At 52.7% G+C, this 19,745-nt stretch overlaps 34 non-coding genes across 34 annotated transcripts; all 34 read right to left on the bottom strand.

Moving 5' to 3' along the window:
* Positions 1 to 61: 61 nt before the first annotated feature.
* Trnae-cuc (transfer RNA glutamic acid (anticodon CUC)) lies at positions 62 to 133 on the bottom strand. The gene has a single exon. It is a non-coding gene; the product is annotated as a tRNA-Glu (tRNA).
* A 282-nt stretch (positions 134 to 415) lies between these two features.
* Trnal-cag (transfer RNA leucine (anticodon CAG)) lies at positions 416 to 497 on the bottom strand. The gene has a single exon. It is a non-coding gene; the product is annotated as a tRNA-Leu (tRNA).
* An 80-nt stretch (positions 498 to 577) lies between these two features.
* On the bottom strand, positions 578 to 659 carry Trnal-uag (transfer RNA leucine (anticodon UAG)). Its single transcript has one exon. It is a non-coding gene; the product is annotated as a tRNA-Leu (tRNA).
* Positions 660 to 1,563: 904 nt separating this feature from the next.
* Trnah-gug (transfer RNA histidin (anticodon GUG)) lies at positions 1,564 to 1,635 on the bottom strand. The gene has a single exon. It is a non-coding gene; the product is annotated as a tRNA-His (tRNA).
* A 386-nt stretch (positions 1,636 to 2,021) lies between these two features.
* On the bottom strand, positions 2,022 to 2,093 carry Trnae-cuc (transfer RNA glutamic acid (anticodon CUC)). Its single transcript has one exon. It is a non-coding gene; the product is annotated as a tRNA-Glu (tRNA).
* A 282-nt stretch (positions 2,094 to 2,375) lies between these two features.
* On the bottom strand, positions 2,376 to 2,457 carry Trnal-cag (transfer RNA leucine (anticodon CAG)). Its single transcript has one exon. It is a non-coding gene; the product is annotated as a tRNA-Leu (tRNA).
* Positions 2,458 to 2,537: 80 nt separating this feature from the next.
* Positions 2,538 to 2,619, bottom strand: Trnal-uag (transfer RNA leucine (anticodon UAG)). Its single transcript has one exon. It is a non-coding gene; the product is annotated as a tRNA-Leu (tRNA).
* Positions 2,620 to 3,523: 904 nt separating this feature from the next.
* Positions 3,524 to 3,595, bottom strand: Trnah-gug (transfer RNA histidin (anticodon GUG)). The gene has a single exon. It is a non-coding gene; the product is annotated as a tRNA-His (tRNA).
* A 386-nt stretch (positions 3,596 to 3,981) lies between these two features.
* Positions 3,982 to 4,053, bottom strand: Trnae-cuc (transfer RNA glutamic acid (anticodon CUC)). The gene has a single exon. It is a non-coding gene; the product is annotated as a tRNA-Glu (tRNA).
* Positions 4,054 to 4,335: 282 nt separating this feature from the next.
* Positions 4,336 to 4,417, bottom strand: Trnal-cag (transfer RNA leucine (anticodon CAG)). Its single transcript has one exon. It is a non-coding gene; the product is annotated as a tRNA-Leu (tRNA).
* An 80-nt stretch (positions 4,418 to 4,497) lies between these two features.
* On the bottom strand, positions 4,498 to 4,579 carry Trnal-uag (transfer RNA leucine (anticodon UAG)). The gene has a single exon. It is a non-coding gene; the product is annotated as a tRNA-Leu (tRNA).
* A 904-nt stretch (positions 4,580 to 5,483) lies between these two features.
* On the bottom strand, positions 5,484 to 5,555 carry Trnah-gug (transfer RNA histidin (anticodon GUG)). The gene has a single exon. It is a non-coding gene; the product is annotated as a tRNA-His (tRNA).
* A 386-nt stretch (positions 5,556 to 5,941) lies between these two features.
* Trnae-cuc (transfer RNA glutamic acid (anticodon CUC)) lies at positions 5,942 to 6,013 on the bottom strand. The gene has a single exon. It is a non-coding gene; the product is annotated as a tRNA-Glu (tRNA).
* Positions 6,014 to 6,295: 282 nt separating this feature from the next.
* Trnal-cag (transfer RNA leucine (anticodon CAG)) lies at positions 6,296 to 6,377 on the bottom strand. The gene has a single exon. It is a non-coding gene; the product is annotated as a tRNA-Leu (tRNA).
* An 80-nt stretch (positions 6,378 to 6,457) lies between these two features.
* On the bottom strand, positions 6,458 to 6,539 carry Trnal-uag (transfer RNA leucine (anticodon UAG)). The gene has a single exon. It is a non-coding gene; the product is annotated as a tRNA-Leu (tRNA).
* Positions 6,540 to 7,297: 758 nt separating this feature from the next.
* Positions 7,298 to 7,369, bottom strand: Trnah-gug (transfer RNA histidin (anticodon GUG)). The gene has a single exon. It is a non-coding gene; the product is annotated as a tRNA-His (tRNA).
* Positions 7,370 to 7,755: 386 nt separating this feature from the next.
* On the bottom strand, positions 7,756 to 7,827 carry Trnae-cuc (transfer RNA glutamic acid (anticodon CUC)). Its single transcript has one exon. It is a non-coding gene; the product is annotated as a tRNA-Glu (tRNA).
* A 282-nt stretch (positions 7,828 to 8,109) lies between these two features.
* Positions 8,110 to 8,191, bottom strand: Trnal-cag (transfer RNA leucine (anticodon CAG)). The gene has a single exon. It is a non-coding gene; the product is annotated as a tRNA-Leu (tRNA).
* An 80-nt stretch (positions 8,192 to 8,271) lies between these two features.
* Positions 8,272 to 8,353, bottom strand: Trnal-uag (transfer RNA leucine (anticodon UAG)). The gene has a single exon. It is a non-coding gene; the product is annotated as a tRNA-Leu (tRNA).
* A 904-nt stretch (positions 8,354 to 9,257) lies between these two features.
* Positions 9,258 to 9,329, bottom strand: Trnah-gug (transfer RNA histidin (anticodon GUG)). The gene has a single exon. It is a non-coding gene; the product is annotated as a tRNA-His (tRNA).
* Positions 9,330 to 9,715: 386 nt separating this feature from the next.
* On the bottom strand, positions 9,716 to 9,787 carry Trnae-cuc (transfer RNA glutamic acid (anticodon CUC)). Its single transcript has one exon. It is a non-coding gene; the product is annotated as a tRNA-Glu (tRNA).
* Positions 9,788 to 10,069: 282 nt separating this feature from the next.
* Positions 10,070 to 10,151, bottom strand: Trnal-cag (transfer RNA leucine (anticodon CAG)). The gene has a single exon. It is a non-coding gene; the product is annotated as a tRNA-Leu (tRNA).
* Positions 10,152 to 10,231: 80 nt separating this feature from the next.
* Trnal-uag (transfer RNA leucine (anticodon UAG)) lies at positions 10,232 to 10,313 on the bottom strand. Its single transcript has one exon. It is a non-coding gene; the product is annotated as a tRNA-Leu (tRNA).
* Positions 10,314 to 11,217: 904 nt separating this feature from the next.
* On the bottom strand, positions 11,218 to 11,289 carry Trnah-gug (transfer RNA histidin (anticodon GUG)). The gene has a single exon. It is a non-coding gene; the product is annotated as a tRNA-His (tRNA).
* A 386-nt stretch (positions 11,290 to 11,675) lies between these two features.
* On the bottom strand, positions 11,676 to 11,747 carry Trnae-cuc (transfer RNA glutamic acid (anticodon CUC)). Its single transcript has one exon. It is a non-coding gene; the product is annotated as a tRNA-Glu (tRNA).
* A 282-nt stretch (positions 11,748 to 12,029) lies between these two features.
* Positions 12,030 to 12,111, bottom strand: Trnal-cag (transfer RNA leucine (anticodon CAG)). Its single transcript has one exon. It is a non-coding gene; the product is annotated as a tRNA-Leu (tRNA).
* Positions 12,112 to 12,191: 80 nt separating this feature from the next.
* Trnal-uag (transfer RNA leucine (anticodon UAG)) lies at positions 12,192 to 12,273 on the bottom strand. Its single transcript has one exon. It is a non-coding gene; the product is annotated as a tRNA-Leu (tRNA).
* A 758-nt stretch (positions 12,274 to 13,031) lies between these two features.
* Trnah-gug (transfer RNA histidin (anticodon GUG)) lies at positions 13,032 to 13,103 on the bottom strand. The gene has a single exon. It is a non-coding gene; the product is annotated as a tRNA-His (tRNA).
* Positions 13,104 to 13,489: 386 nt separating this feature from the next.
* Positions 13,490 to 13,561, bottom strand: Trnae-cuc (transfer RNA glutamic acid (anticodon CUC)). The gene has a single exon. It is a non-coding gene; the product is annotated as a tRNA-Glu (tRNA).
* A 282-nt stretch (positions 13,562 to 13,843) lies between these two features.
* Trnal-cag (transfer RNA leucine (anticodon CAG)) lies at positions 13,844 to 13,925 on the bottom strand. The gene has a single exon. It is a non-coding gene; the product is annotated as a tRNA-Leu (tRNA).
* Positions 13,926 to 14,005: 80 nt separating this feature from the next.
* On the bottom strand, positions 14,006 to 14,087 carry Trnal-uag (transfer RNA leucine (anticodon UAG)). Its single transcript has one exon. It is a non-coding gene; the product is annotated as a tRNA-Leu (tRNA).
* Positions 14,088 to 14,991: 904 nt separating this feature from the next.
* Positions 14,992 to 15,063, bottom strand: Trnah-gug (transfer RNA histidin (anticodon GUG)). Its single transcript has one exon. It is a non-coding gene; the product is annotated as a tRNA-His (tRNA).
* A 386-nt stretch (positions 15,064 to 15,449) lies between these two features.
* Positions 15,450 to 15,521, bottom strand: Trnae-cuc (transfer RNA glutamic acid (anticodon CUC)). Its single transcript has one exon. It is a non-coding gene; the product is annotated as a tRNA-Glu (tRNA).
* Positions 15,522 to 15,803: 282 nt separating this feature from the next.
* Positions 15,804 to 15,885, bottom strand: Trnal-cag (transfer RNA leucine (anticodon CAG)). The gene has a single exon. It is a non-coding gene; the product is annotated as a tRNA-Leu (tRNA).
* Positions 15,886 to 19,745: the final 3,860 nt, after the last annotated feature.

Here is a 19,745-nt window from a genome sequence, read left to right as displayed (position 1 = left end):
CGTAGCGTCAGTCGAGCTAAGTCGGGACAAGTCGCATAAGAGGAGCAACAAAAACGCGCATTTCCGGTACCGGGAATCGAACCCGGGCCTCCTGGGTGAGAGCCAGGTATCCTAGCCACTAGACCACACCGGATAACGGCGGCAGCGCTCTTCCAGCGAACACAGCAACCACGCACGGTTAACTGTCGACAACTGTAAAAAATCCACTCTCTCGCGTTATAGAACGGCGTGCTCCGGACGCATTTCGTGGAGACGAACGCCAGCAATGATGAGAGCAAAAGGCGCCTCCAAATCCTGTCGTTGCACCACGCACTGTTCTACGGCAATTCACGAAGCAGAAGCTCACGCCTTGTTGTGCTGTTTTCTTTGCAGGCAATAAGCGCAGCCGTCTTCGACACAGGAAACATTACACGTTTGGCAGCTGTGGGGTTGGAACCCACGCCTCTCAAGAGACTGGTGCCTGAAACCAGCGCCTTAGACCGCTCGGCCACGCTACCTACACAACACGCGCGTCACAAGAGCTGCGTCCTACGCCACGAGAACACACCGCAGCGGCACAAAAGTGAGACGTAAAAATTGGCAGCTGTGGGATTCGAACCCACGCCTCCGAAGAGACTGGTGCCTAAAACCAGCGCCTTAGACCGCTCGGCCACGTTACCGCTGGAGCACGAGCGGCGAAACGTTTCCTTTGTAGTACAAAGATCACTCCGAAATGTAAGTGTCTTGGCAATCGCTGTGCCATGTATTTCCACTGCTCTCCCACTGGAAGCGTCTCTTTAGGCCATCCACAACAAGAAAATGCCGTGCCCGCCGTATGGTAGCGAAACGTTTCCTTTGTAGTACAAAGATCACTCCGAAATGTAAGTGTCTTGGCAATCGCTGTGCCATGTATTTCCACTGCTCTCCCACTGGAAGCGTCTCTTTAGGCCATCCACAACAAGAAAATGCCGTGCCCGCCGTATGGTAGCGACGCCACTTGTCTGTAGCTGTCGTAGTTAAGGAGACAGCATCGAGAGACGTTTTCGTGCTGTGACCAGGTTTCGAACCTGGGCTTTCCGTAACCACTAAAGTATCATAGCTGTACCTGTCAGGCGGAGCTAGAATGCTCCATGTAACAAACATATGTGAGCTCAAGGAGGTTACACGTGAAGAGAAAGCGGCAGGTTAACACGACTACAGCAAAACCCCTGGCAGCGCTGGGATTCGAACCGACGCCTACGAAGAGACTGGTGCCTTAAACCAGCGCCATAGAGCGCTCGGCCATGCTACGTGCGCTGCAATGGGCACCAGTGTTCCTAGCATTTGTAGAAACAGTGCACGCCACAGCTTCCTGTTCTGCTGGGGCTGGCTGCTCATCCATCGCACTTCAAAACAACTGCCCTTTTCGACTACAGAGAGCAGCGGACGTCTGCGCTCTGGGAGGCGACATTACGTGTTGGTGAGGAAGTGATAGTGCAAACTGCGGCCTGCGGAACACGAGTGACAAAATCAAGAGAGCACTGTCATTTCGAGTACTCGTGCACTATCGCTATTGCAACGGCAGTAAGGCAAAACTTTCAAAATTGCCGTGACCAGGATTCGAACCTGGGTTATTGCGGCCACAACGCAATGTCCTAACCACTAGACGATCACGGCCACGGCCACGAAGCCACCCACGAAAGCAGCTGGCAGGAATGCAAGTGGCGATACACAGCAAAGCCTAGGCCAAGGTGTACGCCACAGCAGTGTCAGACACGGTCCGCATCACGTGTATACGAGCAAATGAACGTTGCTGCGCTGTCAGGACACTAACTACAGTGGTTAGCTGCATTCACCTCCGTGGCAATATCTTGCAGTCCTCCAAGCCTCTTGACTACAGGTACCCGTATGTGGCTGGATAACAAGTGGATAGATGCCGCATCTCTCTCGCCGTCAGGTGTTGCCACGAATCATACTTAACGTGGCTTTCTGCACGCGTCAGCGTAGCGTCAGTCGAGCTAAGTCGGGACAAGTCGCATAAGAGGAGCAACAAAAACGCGCATTTCCGGTACCGGGAATCGAACCCGGGCCTCCTGGGTGAGAGCCAGGTATCCTAGCCACTAGACCACACCGGATAACGGCGGCAGCGCTCTTCCAGCGAACACAGCAACCACGCACGGTTAACTGTCGACAACTGTAAAAAATCCACTCTCTCGCGTTATAGAACGGCGTGCTCCGGACGCATTTCGTGGAGACGAACGCCAGCAATGATGAGAGCAAAAGGCGCCTCCAAATCCTGTCGTTGCACCACGCACTGTTCTACGGCAATTCACGAAGCAGAAGCTCACGCCTTGTTGTGCTGTTTTCTTTGCAGGCAATAAGCGCAGCCGTCTTCGACACAGGAAACATTACACGTTTGGCAGCTGTGGGGTTGGAACCCACGCCTCTCAAGAGACTGGTGCCTGAAACCAGCGCCTTAGACCGCTCGGCCACGCTACCTACACAACACGCGCGTCACAAGAGCTGCGTCCTACGCCACGAGAACACACCGCAGCGGCACAAAAGTGAGACGTAAAAATTGGCAGCTGTGGGATTCGAACCCACGCCTCCGAAGAGACTGGTGCCTAAAACCAGCGCCTTAGACCGCTCGGCCACGTTACCGCTGGAGCACGAGCGGCGAAACGTTTCCTTTGTAGTACAAAGATCACTCCGAAATGTAAGTGTCTTGGCAATCGCTGTGCCATGTATTTCCACTGCTCTCCCACTGGAAGCGTCTCTTTAGGCCATCCACAACAAGAAAATGCCGTGCCCGCCGTATGGTAGCGAAACGTTTCCTTTGTAGTACAAAGATCACTCCGAAATGTAAGTGTCTTGGCAATCGCTGTGCCATGTATTTCCACTGCTCTCCCACTGGAAGCGTCTCTTTAGGCCATCCACAACAAGAAAATGCCGTGCCCGCCGTATGGTAGCGACGCCACTTGTCTGTAGCTGTCGTAGTTAAGGAGACAGCATCGAGAGACGTTTTCGTGCTGTGACCAGGTTTCGAACCTGGGCTTTCCGTAACCACTAAAGTATCATAGCTGTACCTGTCAGGCGGAGCTAGAATGCTCCATGTAACAAACATATGTGAGCTCAAGGAGGTTACACGTGAAGAGAAAGCGGCAGGTTAACACGACTACAGCAAAACCCCTGGCAGCGCTGGGATTCGAACCGACGCCTACGAAGAGACTGGTGCCTTAAACCAGCGCCATAGAGCGCTCGGCCATGCTACGTGCGCTGCAATGGGCACCAGTGTTCCTAGCATTTGTAGAAACAGTGCACGCCACAGCTTCCTGTTCTGCTGGGGCTGGCTGCTCATCCATCGCACTTCAAAACAACTGCCCTTTTCGACTACAGAGAGCAGCGGACGTCTGCGCTCTGGGAGGCGACATTACGTGTTGGTGAGGAAGTGATAGTGCAAACTGCGGCCTGCGGAACACGAGTGACAAAATCAAGAGAGCACTGTCATTTCGAGTACTCGTGCACTATCGCTATTGCAACGGCAGTAAGGCAAAACTTTCAAAATTGCCGTGACCAGGATTCGAACCTGGGTTATTGCGGCCACAACGCAATGTCCTAACCACTAGACGATCACGGCCACGGCCACGAAGCCACCCACGAAAGCAGCTGGCAGGAATGCAAGTGGCGATACACAGCAAAGCCTAGGCCAAGGTGTACGCCACAGCAGTGTCAGACACGGTCCGCATCACGTGTATACGAGCAAATGAACGTTGCTGCGCTGTCAGGACACTAACTACAGTGGTTAGCTGCATTCACCTCCGTGGCAATATCTTGCAGTCCTCCAAGCCTCTTGACTACAGGTACCCGTATGTGGCTGGATAACAAGTGGATAGATGCCGCATCTCTCTCGCCGTCAGGTGTTGCCACGAATCATACTTAACGTGGCTTTCTGCACGCGTCAGCGTAGCGTCAGTCGAGCTAAGTCGGGACAAGTCGCATAAGAGGAGCAACAAAAACGCGCATTTCCGGTACCGGGAATCGAACCCGGGCCTCCTGGGTGAGAGCCAGGTATCCTAGCCACTAGACCACACCGGATAACGGCGGCAGCGCTCTTCCAGCGAACACAGCAACCACGCACGGTTAACTGTCGACAACTGTAAAAAATCCACTCTCTCGCGTTATAGAACGGCGTGCTCCGGACGCATTTCGTGGAGACGAACGCCAGCAATGATGAGAGCAAAAGGCGCCTCCAAATCCTGTCGTTGCACCACGCACTGTTCTACGGCAATTCACGAAGCAGAAGCTCACGCCTTGTTGTGCTGTTTTCTTTGCAGGCAATAAGCGCAGCCGTCTTCGACACAGGAAACATTACACGTTTGGCAGCTGTGGGGTTGGAACCCACGCCTCTCAAGAGACTGGTGCCTGAAACCAGCGCCTTAGACCGCTCGGCCACGCTACCTACACAACACGCGCGTCACAAGAGCTGCGTCCTACGCCACGAGAACACACCGCAGCGGCACAAAAGTGAGACGTAAAAATTGGCAGCTGTGGGATTCGAACCCACGCCTCCGAAGAGACTGGTGCCTAAAACCAGCGCCTTAGACCGCTCGGCCACGTTACCGCTGGAGCACGAGCGGCGAAACGTTTCCTTTGTAGTACAAAGATCACTCCGAAATGTAAGTGTCTTGGCAATCGCTGTGCCATGTATTTCCACTGCTCTCCCACTGGAAGCGTCTCTTTAGGCCATCCACAACAAGAAAATGCCGTGCCCGCCGTATGGTAGCGAAACGTTTCCTTTGTAGTACAAAGATCACTCCGAAATGTAAGTGTCTTGGCAATCGCTGTGCCATGTATTTCCACTGCTCTCCCACTGGAAGCGTCTCTTTAGGCCATCCACAACAAGAAAATGCCGTGCCCGCCGTATGGTAGCGACGCCACTTGTCTGTAGCTGTCGTAGTTAAGGAGACAGCATCGAGAGACGTTTTCGTGCTGTGACCAGGTTTCGAACCTGGGCTTTCCGTAACCACTAAAGTATCATAGCTGTACCTGTCAGGCGGAGCTAGAATGCTCCATGTAACAAACATATGTGAGCTCAAGGAGGTTACACGTGAAGAGAAAGCGGCAGGTTAACACGACTACAGCAAAACCCCTGGCAGCGCTGGGATTCGAACCGACGCCTACGAAGAGACTGGTGCCTTAAACCAGCGCCATAGAGCGCTCGGCCATGCTACGTGCGCTGCAATGGGCACCAGTGTTCCTAGCATTTGTAGAAACAGTGCACGCCACAGCTTCCTGTTCTGCTGGGGCTGGCTGCTCATCCATCGCACTTCAAAACAACTGCCCTTTTCGACTACAGAGAGCAGCGGACGTCTGCGCTCTGGGAGGCGACATTACGTGTTGGTGAGGAAGTGATAGTGCAAACTGCGGCCTGCGGAACACGAGTGACAAAATCAAGAGAGCACTGTCATTTCGAGTACTCGTGCACTATCGCTATTGCAACGGCAGTAAGGCAAAACTTTCAAAATTGCCGTGACCAGGATTCGAACCTGGGTTATTGCGGCCACAACGCAATGTCCTAACCACTAGACGATCACGGCCACGGCCACGAAGCCACCCACGAAAGCAGCTGGCAGGAATGCAAGTGGCGATACACAGCAAAGCCTAGGCCAAGGTGTACGCCACAGCAGTGTCAGACACGGTCCGCATCACGTGTATACGAGCAAATGAACGTTGCTGCGCTGTCAGGACACTAACTACAGTGGTTAGCTGCATTCACCTCCGTGGCAATATCTTGCAGTCCTCCAAGCCTCTTGACTACAGGTACCCGTATGTGGCTGGATAACAAGTGGATAGATGCCGCATCTCTCTCGCCGTCAGGTGTTGCCACGAATCATACTTAACGTGGCTTTCTGCACGCGTCAGCGTAGCGTCAGTCGAGCTAAGTCGGGACAAGTCGCATAAGAGGAGCAACAAAAACGCGCATTTCCGGTACCGGGAATCGAACCCGGGCCTCCTGGGTGAGAGCCAGGTATCCTAGCCACTAGACCACACCGGATAACGGCGGCAGCGCTCTTCCAGCGAACACAGCAACCACGCACGGTTAACTGTCGACAACTGTAAAAAATCCACTCTCTCGCGTTATAGAACGGCGTGCTCCGGACGCATTTCGTGGAGACGAACGCCAGCAATGATGAGAGCAAAAGGCGCCTCCAAATCCTGTCGTTGCACCACGCACTGTTCTACGGCAATTCACGAAGCAGAAGCTCACGCCTTGTTGTGCTGTTTTCTTTGCAGGCAATAAGCGCAGCCGTCTTCGACACAGGAAACATTACACGTTTGGCAGCTGTGGGGTTGGAACCCACGCCTCTCAAGAGACTGGTGCCTGAAACCAGCGCCTTAGACCGCTCGGCCACGCTACCTACACAACACGCGCGTCACAAGAGCTGCGTCCTACGCCACGAGAACACACCGCAGCGGCACAAAAGTGAGACGTAAAAATTGGCAACGGTGGGATTCGAACCCACGCCTCCGAAGAGACTGGTGCCTAAAACCAGCGCCTTAGACCGCTCGGCCACGTTACCGCTGGAGCACGAGCGGCGAAACGTTTCCTTTGTAGTACAAAGATCACTCCGAAATGTAAGTGTCTTGGCAATCGCTGTGCCATGTATTTCCACTGCTCTCCCACTGGAAGCGTCTCTTTAGGCCATCCACAACAAGAAAATGCCGTGCCCGCCGTATGGTAGCGACGCCACTTGTCTGTAGCTGTCGTAGTTAAGGAGACAGCATCGAGAGACGTTTTCGTGCTGTGACCAGGTTTCGAACCTGGGCTTTCCGTAACCACTAAAGTATCATAGCTGTACCTGTCAGGCGGAGCTAGAATGCTCCATGTAACAAACATATGTGAGCTCAAGGAGGTTACACGTGAAGAGAAAGCGGCAGGTTAACACGACTACAGCAAAACCCCTGGCAGCGCTGGGATTCGAACCGACGCCTACGAAGAGACTGGTGCCTTAAACCAGCGCCATAGAGCGCTCGGCCATGCTACGTGCGCTGCAATGGGCACCAGTGTTCCTAGCATTTGTAGAAACAGTGCACGCCACAGCTTCCTGTTCTGCTGGGGCTGGCTGCTCATCCATCGCACTTCAAAACAACTGCCCTTTTCGACTACAGAGAGCAGCGGACGTCTGCGCTCTGGGAGGCGACATTACGTGTTGGTGAGGAAGTGATAGTGCAAACTGCGGCCTGCGGAACACGAGTGACAAAATCAAGAGAGCACTGTCATTTCGAGTACTCGTGCACTATCGCTATTGCAACGGCAGTAAGGCAAAACTTTCAAAATTGCCGTGACCAGGATTCGAACCTGGGTTATTGCGGCCACAACGCAATGTCCTAACCACTAGACGATCACGGCCACGGCCACGAAGCCACCCACGAAAGCAGCTGGCAGGAATGCAAGTGGCGATACACAGCAAAGCCTAGGCCAAGGTGTACGCCACAGCAGTGTCAGACACGGTCCGCATCACGTGTATACGAGCAAATGAACGTTGCTGCGCTGTCAGGACACTAACTACAGTGGTTAGCTGCATTCACCTCCGTGGCAATATCTTGCAGTCCTCCAAGCCTCTTGACTACAGGTACCCGTATGTGGCTGGATAACAAGTGGATAGATGCCGCATCTCTCTCGCCGTCAGGTGTTGCCACGAATCATACTTAACGTGGCTTTCTGCACGCGTCAGCGTAGCGTCAGTCGAGCTAAGTCGGGACAAGTCGCATAAGAGGAGCAACAAAAACGCGCATTTCCGGTACCGGGAATCGAACCCGGGCCTCCTGGGTGAGAGCCAGGTATCCTAGCCACTAGACCACACCGGATAACGGCGGCAGCGCTCTTCCAGCGAACACAGCAACCACGCACGGTTAACTGTCGACAACTGTAAAAAATCCACTCTCTCGCGTTATAGAACGGCGTGCTCCGGACGCATTTCGTGGAGACGAACGCCAGCAATGATGAGAGCAAAAGGCGCCTCCAAATCCTGTCGTTGCACCACGCACTGTTCTACGGCAATTCACGAAGCAGAAGCTCACGCCTTGTTGTGCTGTTTTCTTTGCAGGCAATAAGCGCAGCCGTCTTCGACACAGGAAACATTACACGTTTGGCAGCTGTGGGGTTGGAACCCACGCCTCTCAAGAGACTGGTGCCTGAAACCAGCGCCTTAGACCGCTCGGCCACGCTACCTACACAACACGCGCGTCACAAGAGCTGCGTCCTACGCCACGAGAACACACCGCAGCGGCACAAAAGTGAGACGTAAAAATTGGCAGCTGTGGGATTCGAACCCACGCCTCCGAAGAGACTGGTGCCTAAAACCAGCGCCTTAGACCGCTCGGCCACGTTACCGCTGGAGCACGAGCGGCGAAACGTTTCCTTTGTAGTACAAAGATCACTCCGAAATGTAAGTGTCTTGGCAATCGCTGTGCCATGTATTTCCACTGCTCTCCCACTGGAAGCGTCTCTTTAGGCCATCCACAACAAGAAAATGCCGTGCCCGCCGTATGGTAGCGAAACGTTTCCTTTGTAGTACAAAGATCACTCCGAAATGTAAGTGTCTTGGCAATCGCTGTGCCATGTATTTCCACTGCTCTCCCACTGGAAGCGTCTCTTTAGGCCATCCACAACAAGAAAATGCCGTGCCCGCCGTATGGTAGCGACGCCACTTGTCTGTAGCTGTCGTAGTTAAGGAGACAGCATCGAGAGACGTTTTCGTGCTGTGACCAGGTTTCGAACCTGGGCTTTCCGTAACCACTAAAGTATCATAGCTGTACCTGTCAGGCGGAGCTAGAATGCTCCATGTAACAAACATATGTGAGCTCAAGGAGGTTACACGTGAAGAGAAAGCGGCAGGTTAACACGACTACAGCAAAACCCCTGGCAGCGCTGGGATTCGAACCGACGCCTACGAAGAGACTGGTGCCTTAAACCAGCGCCATAGAGCGCTCGGCCATGCTACGTGCGCTGCAATGGGCACCAGTGTTCCTAGCATTTGTAGAAACAGTGCACGCCACAGCTTCCTGTTCTGCTGGGGCTGGCTGCTCATCCATCGCACTTCAAAACAACTGCCCTTTTCGACTACAGAGAGCAGCGGACGTCTGCGCTCTGGGAGGCGACATTACGTGTTGGTGAGGAAGTGATAGTGCAAACTGCGGCCTGCGGAACACGAGTGACAAAATCAAGAGAGCACTGTCATTTCGAGTACTCGTGCACTATCGCTATTGCAACGGCAGTAAGGCAAAACTTTCAAAATTGCCGTGACCAGGATTCGAACCTGGGTTATTGCGGCCACAACGCAATGTCCTAACCACTAGACGATCACGGCCACGGCCACGAAGCCGCCCACGAAAGCAGCTGGCTGGAATGCAAGTGGCGATACACAGCAAAGCCTAGGCCAAGGTGTACGCCACAGCAGTGTCAGACACGGTCCGCATCACGTGTATACGAGCAAATGAACGTTGCTGCGCTGTCAGGACACTAACTACAGTGGTTAGCTGCATTCACCTCCGTGGCAATATCTTGCAGTCCTCCAAGCCTCTTGACTACAGGTACCCGTATGTGGCTGGATAACAAGTGGATAGATGCCGCATCTCTCTCGCCGTCAGGTGTTGCCACGAATCATACTTAACGTGGCTTTCTGCACGCGTCAGCGTAGCGTCAGTCGAGCTAAGTCGGGACAAGTCGCATAAGAGGAGCAACAAAAACGCGCATTTCCGGTACCGGGAATCGAACCCGGGCCTCCTGGGTGAGAGCCAGGTATCCTAGCCACTAGACCACACCGGATAACGGCGGCAGCGCTCTTCCAGCGAACACAGCAACCACGCACGGTTAACTGTCGACAACTGTAAAAAATCCACTCTCTCGCGTTATAGAACGGCGTGCTCCGGACGCATTTCGTGGAGACGAACGCCAGCAATGATGAGAGCAAAAGGCGCCTCCAAATCCTGTCGTTGCACCACGCACTGTTCTACGGCAATTCACGAAGCAGAAGCTCACGCCTTGTTGTGCTGTTTTCTTTGCAGGCAATAAGCGCAGCCGTCTTCGACACAGGAAACATTACACGTTTGGCAGCTGTGGGGTTGGAACCCACGCCTCTCAAGAGACTGGTGCCTGAAACCAGCGCCTTAGACCGCTCGGCCACGCTACCTACACAACACGCGCGTCACAAGAGCTGCGTCCTACGCCACGAGAACACACCGCAGCGGCACAAAAGTGAGACGTAAAAATTGGCAGCTGTGGGATTCGAACCCACGCCTCCGAAGAGACTGGTGCCTAAAACCAGCGCCTTAGACCGCTCGGCCACGTTACCGCTGGAGCACGAGCGGCGAAACGTTTCCTTTGTAGTACAAAGATCACTCCGAAATGTAAGTGTCTTGGCAATCGCTGTGCCATGTATTTCCACTGCTCTCCCACTGGAAGCGTCTCTTTAGGCCATCCACAACAAGAAAATGCCGTGCCCGCCGTATGGTAGCGAAACGTTTCCTTTGTAGTACAAAGATCACTCCGAAATGTAAGTGTCTTGGCAATCGCTGTGCCATGTATTTCCACTGCTCTCCCACTGGAAGCGTCTCTTTAGGCCATCCACAACAAGAAAATGCCGTGCCCGCCGTATGGTAGCGACGCCACTTGTCTGTAGCTGTCGTAGTTAAGGAGACAGCATCGAGAGACGTTTTCGTGCTGTGACCAGGTTTCGAACCTGGGCTTTCCGTAACCACTAAAGTATCATAGCTGTACCTGTCAGGCGGAGCTAGAATGCTCCATGTAACAAACATATGTGAGCTCAAGGAGGTTACACGTGAAGAGAAAGCGGCAGGTTAACACGACTACAGCAAAACCCCTGGCAGCGCTGGGATTCGAACCGACGCCTACGAAGAGACTGGTGCCTTAAACCAGCGCCATAGAGCGCTCGGCCATGCTACGTGCGCTGCAATGGGCACCAGTGTTCCTAGCATTTGTAGAAACAGTGCACGCCACAGCTTCCTGTTCTGCTGGGGCTGGCTGCTCATCCATCGCACTTCAAAACAACTGCCCTTTTCGACTACAGAGAGCAGCGGACGTCTGCGCTCTGGGAGGCGACATTACGTGTTGGTGAGGAAGTGATAGTGCAAACTGCGGCCTGCGGAACACGAGTGACAAAATCAAGAGAGCACTGTCATTTCGAGTACTCGTGCACTATCGCTATTGCAACGGCAGTAAGGCAAAACTTTCAAAATTGCCGTGACCAGGATTCGAACCTGGGTTATTGCGGCCACAACGCAATGTCCTAACCACTAGACGATCACGGCCACGGCCACGAAGCCGCCCACGAAAGCAGCTGGCTGGAATGCAAGTGGCGATACACAGCAAAGCCTAGGCCAAGGTGTACGCCACAGCAGTGTCAGACACGGTCCGCATCACGTGTATACGAGCAAATGAACGTTGCTGCGCTGTCAGGACACTAACTACAGTGGTTAGCTGCATTCACCTCCGTGGCAATATCTTGCAGTCCTCCAAGCCTCTTGACTACAGGTACCCGTATGTGGCTGGATAACAAGTGGATAGATGCCGCATCTCTCTCGCCGTCAGGTGTTGCCACGAATCATACTTAACGTGGCTTTCTGCACGCGTCAGCGTAGCGTCAGTCGATCAAACTCGGGACAAGTCGCAAAAGAGGAGCAACAAAAACGCGCATTTCCGGTACCGTGAATCGAACCCGGGCCTCCTGGGTGAGAGCCAGGTATCCTAGCCACTAGACCACACCGGATAACGGCGGCAGCGCTCTTCCAGCGAACGCAGCAACCACGCACGGTTAACTGTCGACAACTGTAAAAAATCCACTCTCTCGCGTTATAGAACGGCGTGCTCCGGACGCATTTCGTGGAGACGAACGCCAGCAATGATGAGAGCAAAAGGCGCCTCCAAATCCTGTCGTTGCACCACGCACTGTTCTACGGCAATTCACGAAGCAGAAGCTCACGCCTTGTTGTGCTGTTTTCTTTGCAGGCAATAAGCGCAGCCGTCTTCGACACAGGAAACATTACACGTTTGGCAGCTGTGGGGTTGGAACCCACGCCTCTCAAGAGACTGGTGCCTGAAACCAGCGCCTTAGACCGCTCGGCCACGCTACCTACACAACACGCGCGTCACAAGAGCTGCGTCCTACGCCACGAGAACACACCGCAGCGGCACAAAAGTGAGACGTAAAAATTGGCAACGGTGGGATTCGAACCCACGCCTCCGAAGAGACTGGTGCCTAAAACCAGCGCCTTAGACCGCTCGGCCACGTTACCGCTGGAGCACGAGCGGCGAAACGTTTCCTTTGTAGTACAAAGATCACTCCGAAATGTAAGTGTCTTGGCAATCGCTGTGCCATGTATTTCCACTGCTCTCCCACTGGAAGCGTCTCTTTAGGCCATCCACAACAAGAAAATGCCGTGCCCGCCGTATGGTAGCGACGCCACTTGTCTGTAGCTGTCGTAGTTAAGGAGACAGCATCGAGAGACGTTTTCGTGCTGTGACCAGGTTTCGAACCTGGGCTTTCCGTAACCACTAAAGTATCATAGCTGTACCTGTCAGGCGGAGCTAGAATGCTCCATGTAACAAACATATGTGAGCTCAAGGAGGTTACACGTGAAGAGAAAGCGGCAGGTTAACACGACTACAGCAAAACCCCTGGCAGCGCTGGGATTCGAACCGACGCCTACGAAGAGACTGGTGCCTTAAACCAGCGCCATAGAGCGCTCGGCCATGCTACGTGCGCTGCAATGGGCACCAGTGTTCCTAGCATTTGTAGAAACAGTGCACGCCACAGCTTCCTGTTCTGCTGGGGCTGGCTGCTCATCCATCGCACTTCAAAACAACTGCCCTTTTCGACTACAGAGAGCAGCGGACGTCTGCGCTCTGGGAGGCGACATTACGTGTTGGTGAGGAAGTGATAGTGCAAACTGCGGCCTGCGGAACACGAGTGACAAAATCAAGAGAGCACTGTCATTTCGAGTACTCGTGCACTATCGCTATTGCAACGGCAGTAAGGCAAAACTTTCAAAATTGCCGTGACCAGGATTCGAACCTGGGTTATTGCGGCCACAACGCAATGTCCTAACCACTAGACGATCACGGCCACGGCCACGAAGCCACCCACGAAAGCAGCTGGCAGGAATGCAAGTGGCGATACACAGCAAAGCCTAGGCCAAGGTGTACGCCACAGCAGTGTCAGACACGGTCCGCATCACGTGTATACGAGCAAATGAACGTTGCTGCGCTGTCAGGACACTAACTACAGTGGTTAGCTGCATTCACCTCCGTGGCAATATCTTGCAGTCCTCCAAGCCTCTTGACTACAGGTACCCGTATGTGGCTGGATAACAAGTGGATAGATGCCGCATCTCTCTCGCCGTCAGGTGTTGCCACGAATCATACTTAACGTGGCTTTCTGCACGCGTCAGCGTAGCGTCAGTCGAGCTAAGTCGGGACAAGTCGCATAAGAGGAGCAACAAAAACGCGCATTTCCGGTACCGGGAATCGAACCCGGGCCTCCTGGGTGAGAGCCAGGTATCCTAGCCACTAGACCACACCGGATAACGGCGGCAGCGCTCTTCCAGCGAACACAGCAACCACGCACGGTTAACTGTCGACAACTGTAAAAAATCCACTCTCTCGCGTTATAGAACGGCGTGCTCCGGACGCATTTCGTGGAGACGAACGCCAGCAATGATGAGAGCAAAAGGCGCCTCCAAATCCTGTCGTTGCACCACGCACTGTTCTACGGCAATTCACGAAGCAGAAGCTCACGCCTTGTTGTGCTGTTTTCTTTGCAGGCAATAAGCGCAGCCGTCTTCGACACAGGAAACATTACACGTTTGGCAGCTGTGGGGTTGGAACCCACGCCTCTCAAGAGACTGGTGCCTGAAACCAGCGCCTTAGACCGCTCGGCCACGCTACCTACACAACACGCGCGTCACAAGAGCTGCGTCCTACGCCACGAGAACACACCGCAGCGGCACAAAAGTGAGACGTAAAAATTGGCAGCTGTGGGATTCGAACCCACGCCTCCGAAGAGACTGGTGCCTAAAACCAGCGCCTTAGACCGCTCGGCCACGTTACCGCTGGAGCACGAGCGGCGAAACGTTTCCTTTGTAGTACAAAGATCACTCCGAAATGTAAGTGTCTTGGCAATCGCTGTGCCATGTATTTCCACTGCTCTCCCACTGGAAGCGTCTCTTTAGGCCATCCACAACAAGAAAATGCCGTGCCCGCCGTATGGTAGCGAAACGTTTCCTTTGTAGTACAAAGATCACTCCGAAATGTAAGTGTCTTGGCAATCGCTGTGCCATGTATTTCCACTGCTCTCCCACTGGAAGCGTCTCTTTAGGCCATCCACAACAAGAAAATGCCGTGCCCGCCGTATGGTAGCGACGCCACTTGTCTGTAGCTGTCGTAGTTAAGGAGACAGCATCGAGAGACGTTTTCGTGCTGTGACCAGGTTTCGAACCTGGGCTTTCCGTAACCACTAAAGTATCATAGCTGTACCTGTCAGGCGGAGCTAGAATGCTCCATGTAACAAACATATGTGAGCTCAAGGAGGTTACACGTGAAGAGAAAGCGGCAGGTTAACACGACTACAGCAAAACCCCTGGCAGCGCTGGGATTCGAACCGACGCCTACGAAGAGACTGGTGCCTTAAACCAGCGCCATAGAGCGCTCGGCCATGCTACGTGCGCTGCAATGGGCACCAGTGTTCCTAGCATTTGTAGAAACAGTGCACGCCACAGCTTCCTGTTCTGCTGGGGCTGGCTGCTCATCCATCGCACTTCAAAACAACTGCCCTTTTCGACTACAGAGAGCAGCGGACGTCTGCGCTCTGGGAGGCGACATTACGTGTTGGTGAGGAAGTGATAGTGCAAACTGCGGCCTGCGGAACACGAGTGACAAAATCAAGAGAGCACTGTCATTTCGAGTACTCGTGCACTATCGCTATTGCAACGGCAGTAAGGCAAAACTTTCAAAATTGCCGTGACCAGGATTCGAACCTGGGTTATTGCGGCCACAACGCAATGTCCTAACCACTAGACGATCACGGCCACGGCCACGAAGCCGCCCACGAAAGCAGCTGGCTGGAATGCAAGTGGCGATACACAGCAAAGCCTAGGCCAAGGTGTACGCCACAGCAGTGTCAGACACGGTCCGCATCACGTGTATACGAGCAAATGAACGTTGCTGCGCTGTCAGGACACTAACTACAGTGGTTAGCTGCATTCACCTCCGTGGCAATATCTTGCAGTCCTCCAAGCCTCTTGACTACAGGTACCCGTATGTGGCTGGATAACAAGTGGATAGATGCCGCATCTCTCTCGCCGTCAGGTGTTGCCACGAATCATACTTAACGTGGCTTTCTGCACGCGTCAGCGTAGCGTCAGTCGATCAAACTCGGGACAAGTCGCAAAAGAGGAGCAACAAAAACGCGCATTTCCGGTACCGTGAATCGAACCCGGGCCTCCTGGGTGAGAGCCAGGTATCCTAGCCACTAGACCACACCGGATAACGGCGGCAGCGCTCTTCCAGCGAACGCAGCAACCACTCACGGTTAACTGTCGACAACTGTAAAAAATCCACTCTCTCGCGTTATAGAACGGCGTGCTCCGGACGCATTTCGTGGAGACGAACGCCAGCAATGATGAGAGCAAAAGGCGCCTCCAAATCCTGTCGTTGCACCACGCACTGTTCTACGGCAATTCACGAAGCAGAAGCTCACGCCTTGTTGTGCTGTTTTCTTTGCAGGCAATAAGCGCAGCCGTCTTCGACACAGGAAACATTACACGTTTGGCAGCTGTGGGGTTGGAACCCACGCCTCTCAAGAGACTGGTGCCTGAAACCAGCGCCTTAGACCGCTCGGCCACGCTACCTACACAACACGCGCGTCACAAGAGCTGCGTCCTACGCCACGAGAACACACCGCAGCGGCACAAAAGTGAGACGTAAAAATTGGCAACTTTTTTTTTTTTTTTTTTTTTTTTTTTTTTTTTTTTTTTTTTTTTTTTTTTTTTTGGGCCTCCCATCTCCCCTTATAGCCCGTCCTTTCGCTCTCCAAATAACGCCTTCGTCGGCGAGCTTCTCAACTGTAGTTAGTGCTGGTGCCAGACGTAAATGAAACGAAAACTATCGTTGGACCAAGATGATTGCAAAGTAAGCCTCCTTCCTCTGAGGCAGTCCTTACGAGAAGGGAAAACAGAAATGTATGCATCTTCACGCAAATCCATGGAAACATTAGGAGGCAGCGTGAAGCGGGAAAAACAAAAGGAAAAAAATAGATATATATATTCAAACTTCTCGTAGGAGTCAAAGTAAAGTACAGTCAGCACACAGTGCAAAACGCCATCCAGCAATGGAGAAATAATTAAACACGATTGTACACCGCGGAGAAAGGTGGAGCGGTGATCACTCCGAATAAAACGAGAATAGAAAAAGAAGAAGTATGCAATTCTAAAGGAAAAGCACACCAGGAATCCTGACCAAAAGAAAAGGAATGAAATACAACGAAAAGTCCACAAAGAAAAGGGAACACTTTCATGCAACGCCTCTTCCGGCATCACGTTCCCAAACCAATACATGGCAGAGGTGGAAACAATAAGAAAATAAAGAAAGATAACACAAAAAATCCTCGCATAATGCCAAATATGAGGCAATTCCCAAGGGAGAAATGTCTACCGTTTACGTTACATATTTCGTTTCTGGTTCTGAAGATACATTCATCGCAAGACGAATTCTCTTACTTTCACGACATAGTTTTAAGCAGGAAAGTGTAAATTGAATTAAGTCAACATCGGTAAATGAGCAAAAGCATGCGCCAAGGCGACATGCAAAAAATTTGCAAAAGTCATAGTATAGTCGTTTCGAACACGGCACTTGCCATGTTCAGCCCATAAGTATGTGAGAAAATCAAGACGATCCGTCAGTTTGAGGAAAAATAGACAATAAATCGTATGGCCGATTAACCAGATGGTGGCGTTGCGCTTGGTGGTCGGAAACGCCTTACACTCGGGTACGATTGCAGCTGCCGCTGTAACCTGCGCTGTAGACACCCTGTTGACGAGACGCACCATATCCCGAGCAGTGTCCCACACAGCACGGAACCGACGGCATACGAAGCGATGTTCAATAGTATCCTCGTCATGACACTCTTCGCAGGCGGGGGACGGACTCAGATGAATAGAGTGCAGCTTAGCATTTGTAGGAATCGTACCATTGACGACTTTATACCACGTCGCTCTAACGTGTGTAGGAAGGACGGGTGTGGCGATGTTGCGCCAAACTGTTCGCCAGTCAGTGTGCGGCATGCGGTACTCCCACTTATTCCTGGCCGGTGATCCCCGCAGAGCACGGATTATGTCGCCGACACGGCCTCCGCTGGAGCCACCATACGCAAGATAACTGTTGTCAAAATAAAAACGCCGCACGTAATTCAGCGCAAAGGGTATGTGGCTGACAGAGACCGGGGCAACTACAGAAGGTGGGCGATAGTGATTGAACAACATGACCGTGGCACTGCTGGTACCTTTCTCTAATACGGCCGTAGTCCGTTTGAGGAGGAGCGCCGCGCATTTGGCGGAAAAATCCACCAGACCGAGTCCCCCATCGGCTGGATTTAAGGTGCAGGTGGCTAAGGAGACTTTGAAAATGTCCCCTTTCCAAAGGAGCCAGTAGACGGCCTGTTTAATTGCGCGGTCTAGGAGCTTAGGTACTGGGAGAACTTGTGCTAAATACCACGCTCTAGCTAAGATGGTAGTATTGATAAGCTGCACCTTATCATAAAGCGCCAAATGCCGGGCCGCATGAATTTTAACAACCGCCCTAATTTTGTGTAAGGTGGGACGCCAATTCAGAGCCTCCATGCGCTGAGGATTATCAGATAAAATAACCCCCAGGACTTTGTGCTGCTGCACAACACTGAACCAATTTCGTCGCACATGGCTCATCCGGGGAGTGAGGGGGAGCAAAACCGTCTTGTGAACATTCACAATGGCCCCCGTCGCCTTCTCAAATTGCCGGAGAACAGAGTACAGGGTATCTACATCTGCCGGCCGACCCAAGAACACTCCAAGATCGTCGGCATAAGCTCGGCAAATAAGACGCTCTTCCCCAAGTTGGATCCCCGGACACTCGCTGCAGATAGACCGCAGTAGCGGATCGAGCGCCAAAGCGTAAAGTGTCATTGACAATGGGCAACCCTGTCTGACCGAGCGAGTCAGACGTATAGGTGGACTGAGGGACCCATTGACGATGACACTCGACGTAGCATTACGCAAAAAACCTTGAACCGTGTGGGTAAACTTACGGCCAAACCCCATGGCAACCATCACACGCCGTAAATAGGCATGGCCAACCCTGTCAAATGCATTCTGGAAATCGACCAACATAATCGCCGCCGACCGAACTCTGTTGCCGCGTACAAAGCCGATACAGTCCCTATAGGCCAGAACGGCATCAAAAATATTCCTGTCACGCACAGCACACGTCTGATGTTCACAGAGAACGCGCGGCATGACTTGCCGCAGTCTGTGCGCGACGCACCTCGCCATGATCTTATAATCCGCGTTCAACAGAGTGATCGGCCGAACAGTGTGTATAGTCGGTGTCGCTTTAGATTTCGGAAGGAGCGTTATGCACCCCGCTGCAAATTCAGGTGGTAGAGGAGCGCCATTAAGGACTTCATTGGCGATAGCAGTTAAAGTATCGCGTAAAAGGTGAAAAAACTGCAAATAAAATTCAGCGGGAATGCCGTCCATTCCGGGAGATTTCCCCCTAGGACTGCGCTTGACAGCTTCGTGCAAGTCGTCGGACGTAAAAGCCTCATTAAGATGGGCACGGTCTGTGCGGCTTAAAACATTAGGAACCCCCTGTAAAATACGACGCAGCGCAGCGGGATCGACATCAACATCTTGAAAGAGAGACTCAAAATGTGCGTGGATTTCATTCTCAATCGTCACCCTGTCGGAGGTCTTTATTCCATCCCGAGTGACCCACGCATTTAAGGCCAATCGTTCGCGCATCTTCCGCTCTCTGTTGAGATGATATATAGAGAGCGGCTCCCCGTCCACGGCACCCACAGGCTGGCTCCGTGTAACCGGCCCTCTACCCTTCCGCCGCAGATCGGTCAGAAGTTCGGCCTGAAATTGTTTGAAAATGGGAAGAAGATGCGGTTGGGCCGTAACTTGTTGGGCTAGGTCCTTCAAACAGCTCTGATAAAAGTGTGACGTCGAGCGACGCCAGTGCGCTGCGTCGCGGCTAAAATTAATTAAAAAGGACCGGACTGCAGGTTTGGCAGCGCCAACCCACCACTCGAGGACGCTACCATCACCGGGTTTAGTCTGCAAAAGTTTGTGCCACATATCAGCAAAGGACTGCGTAAAATGGGAGTCGGTGAGCAGACTGCAGTTAAACTTCCATAGATTTTTGCGATAGTAAGGCCGAGAAAGTGGAAGAGAAAGTTCACAAATATAACTGCAGTGATCTGAAAAAATAACTGGCCTAATCTCAGATCGAGTCACCGGGGCAGCTAGTGATGATGACACATAAATTCGATCGAGTCGGCTGTGTCCCGTGGGATAAAAGTAGGTAAACTGGGTTTCAACCGGGTGGAGCATTCGCCACGTGTCCTTGAGATTAAAACTTGTGAGGAGCGTGTGGAGTTCCTGACACTTGTTGGGGCGCGGCTCCTGGTCGCGATCATCGGTGACCGCATTAAAGTCACCGCCTAAGATTAAAT

The sequence above is a fragment of the Schistocerca nitens genome, chromosome 1, assembly GCF_023898315.1.
Source record: "Schistocerca nitens isolate TAMUIC-IGC-003100 chromosome 1, iqSchNite1.1, whole genome shotgun sequence".
Lineage (NCBI taxonomy): Eukaryota > Metazoa > Arthropoda > Insecta > Orthoptera > Acrididae > Schistocerca > Schistocerca nitens.
This window is presented reverse-complemented; position numbering and strand designations above follow the sequence as displayed.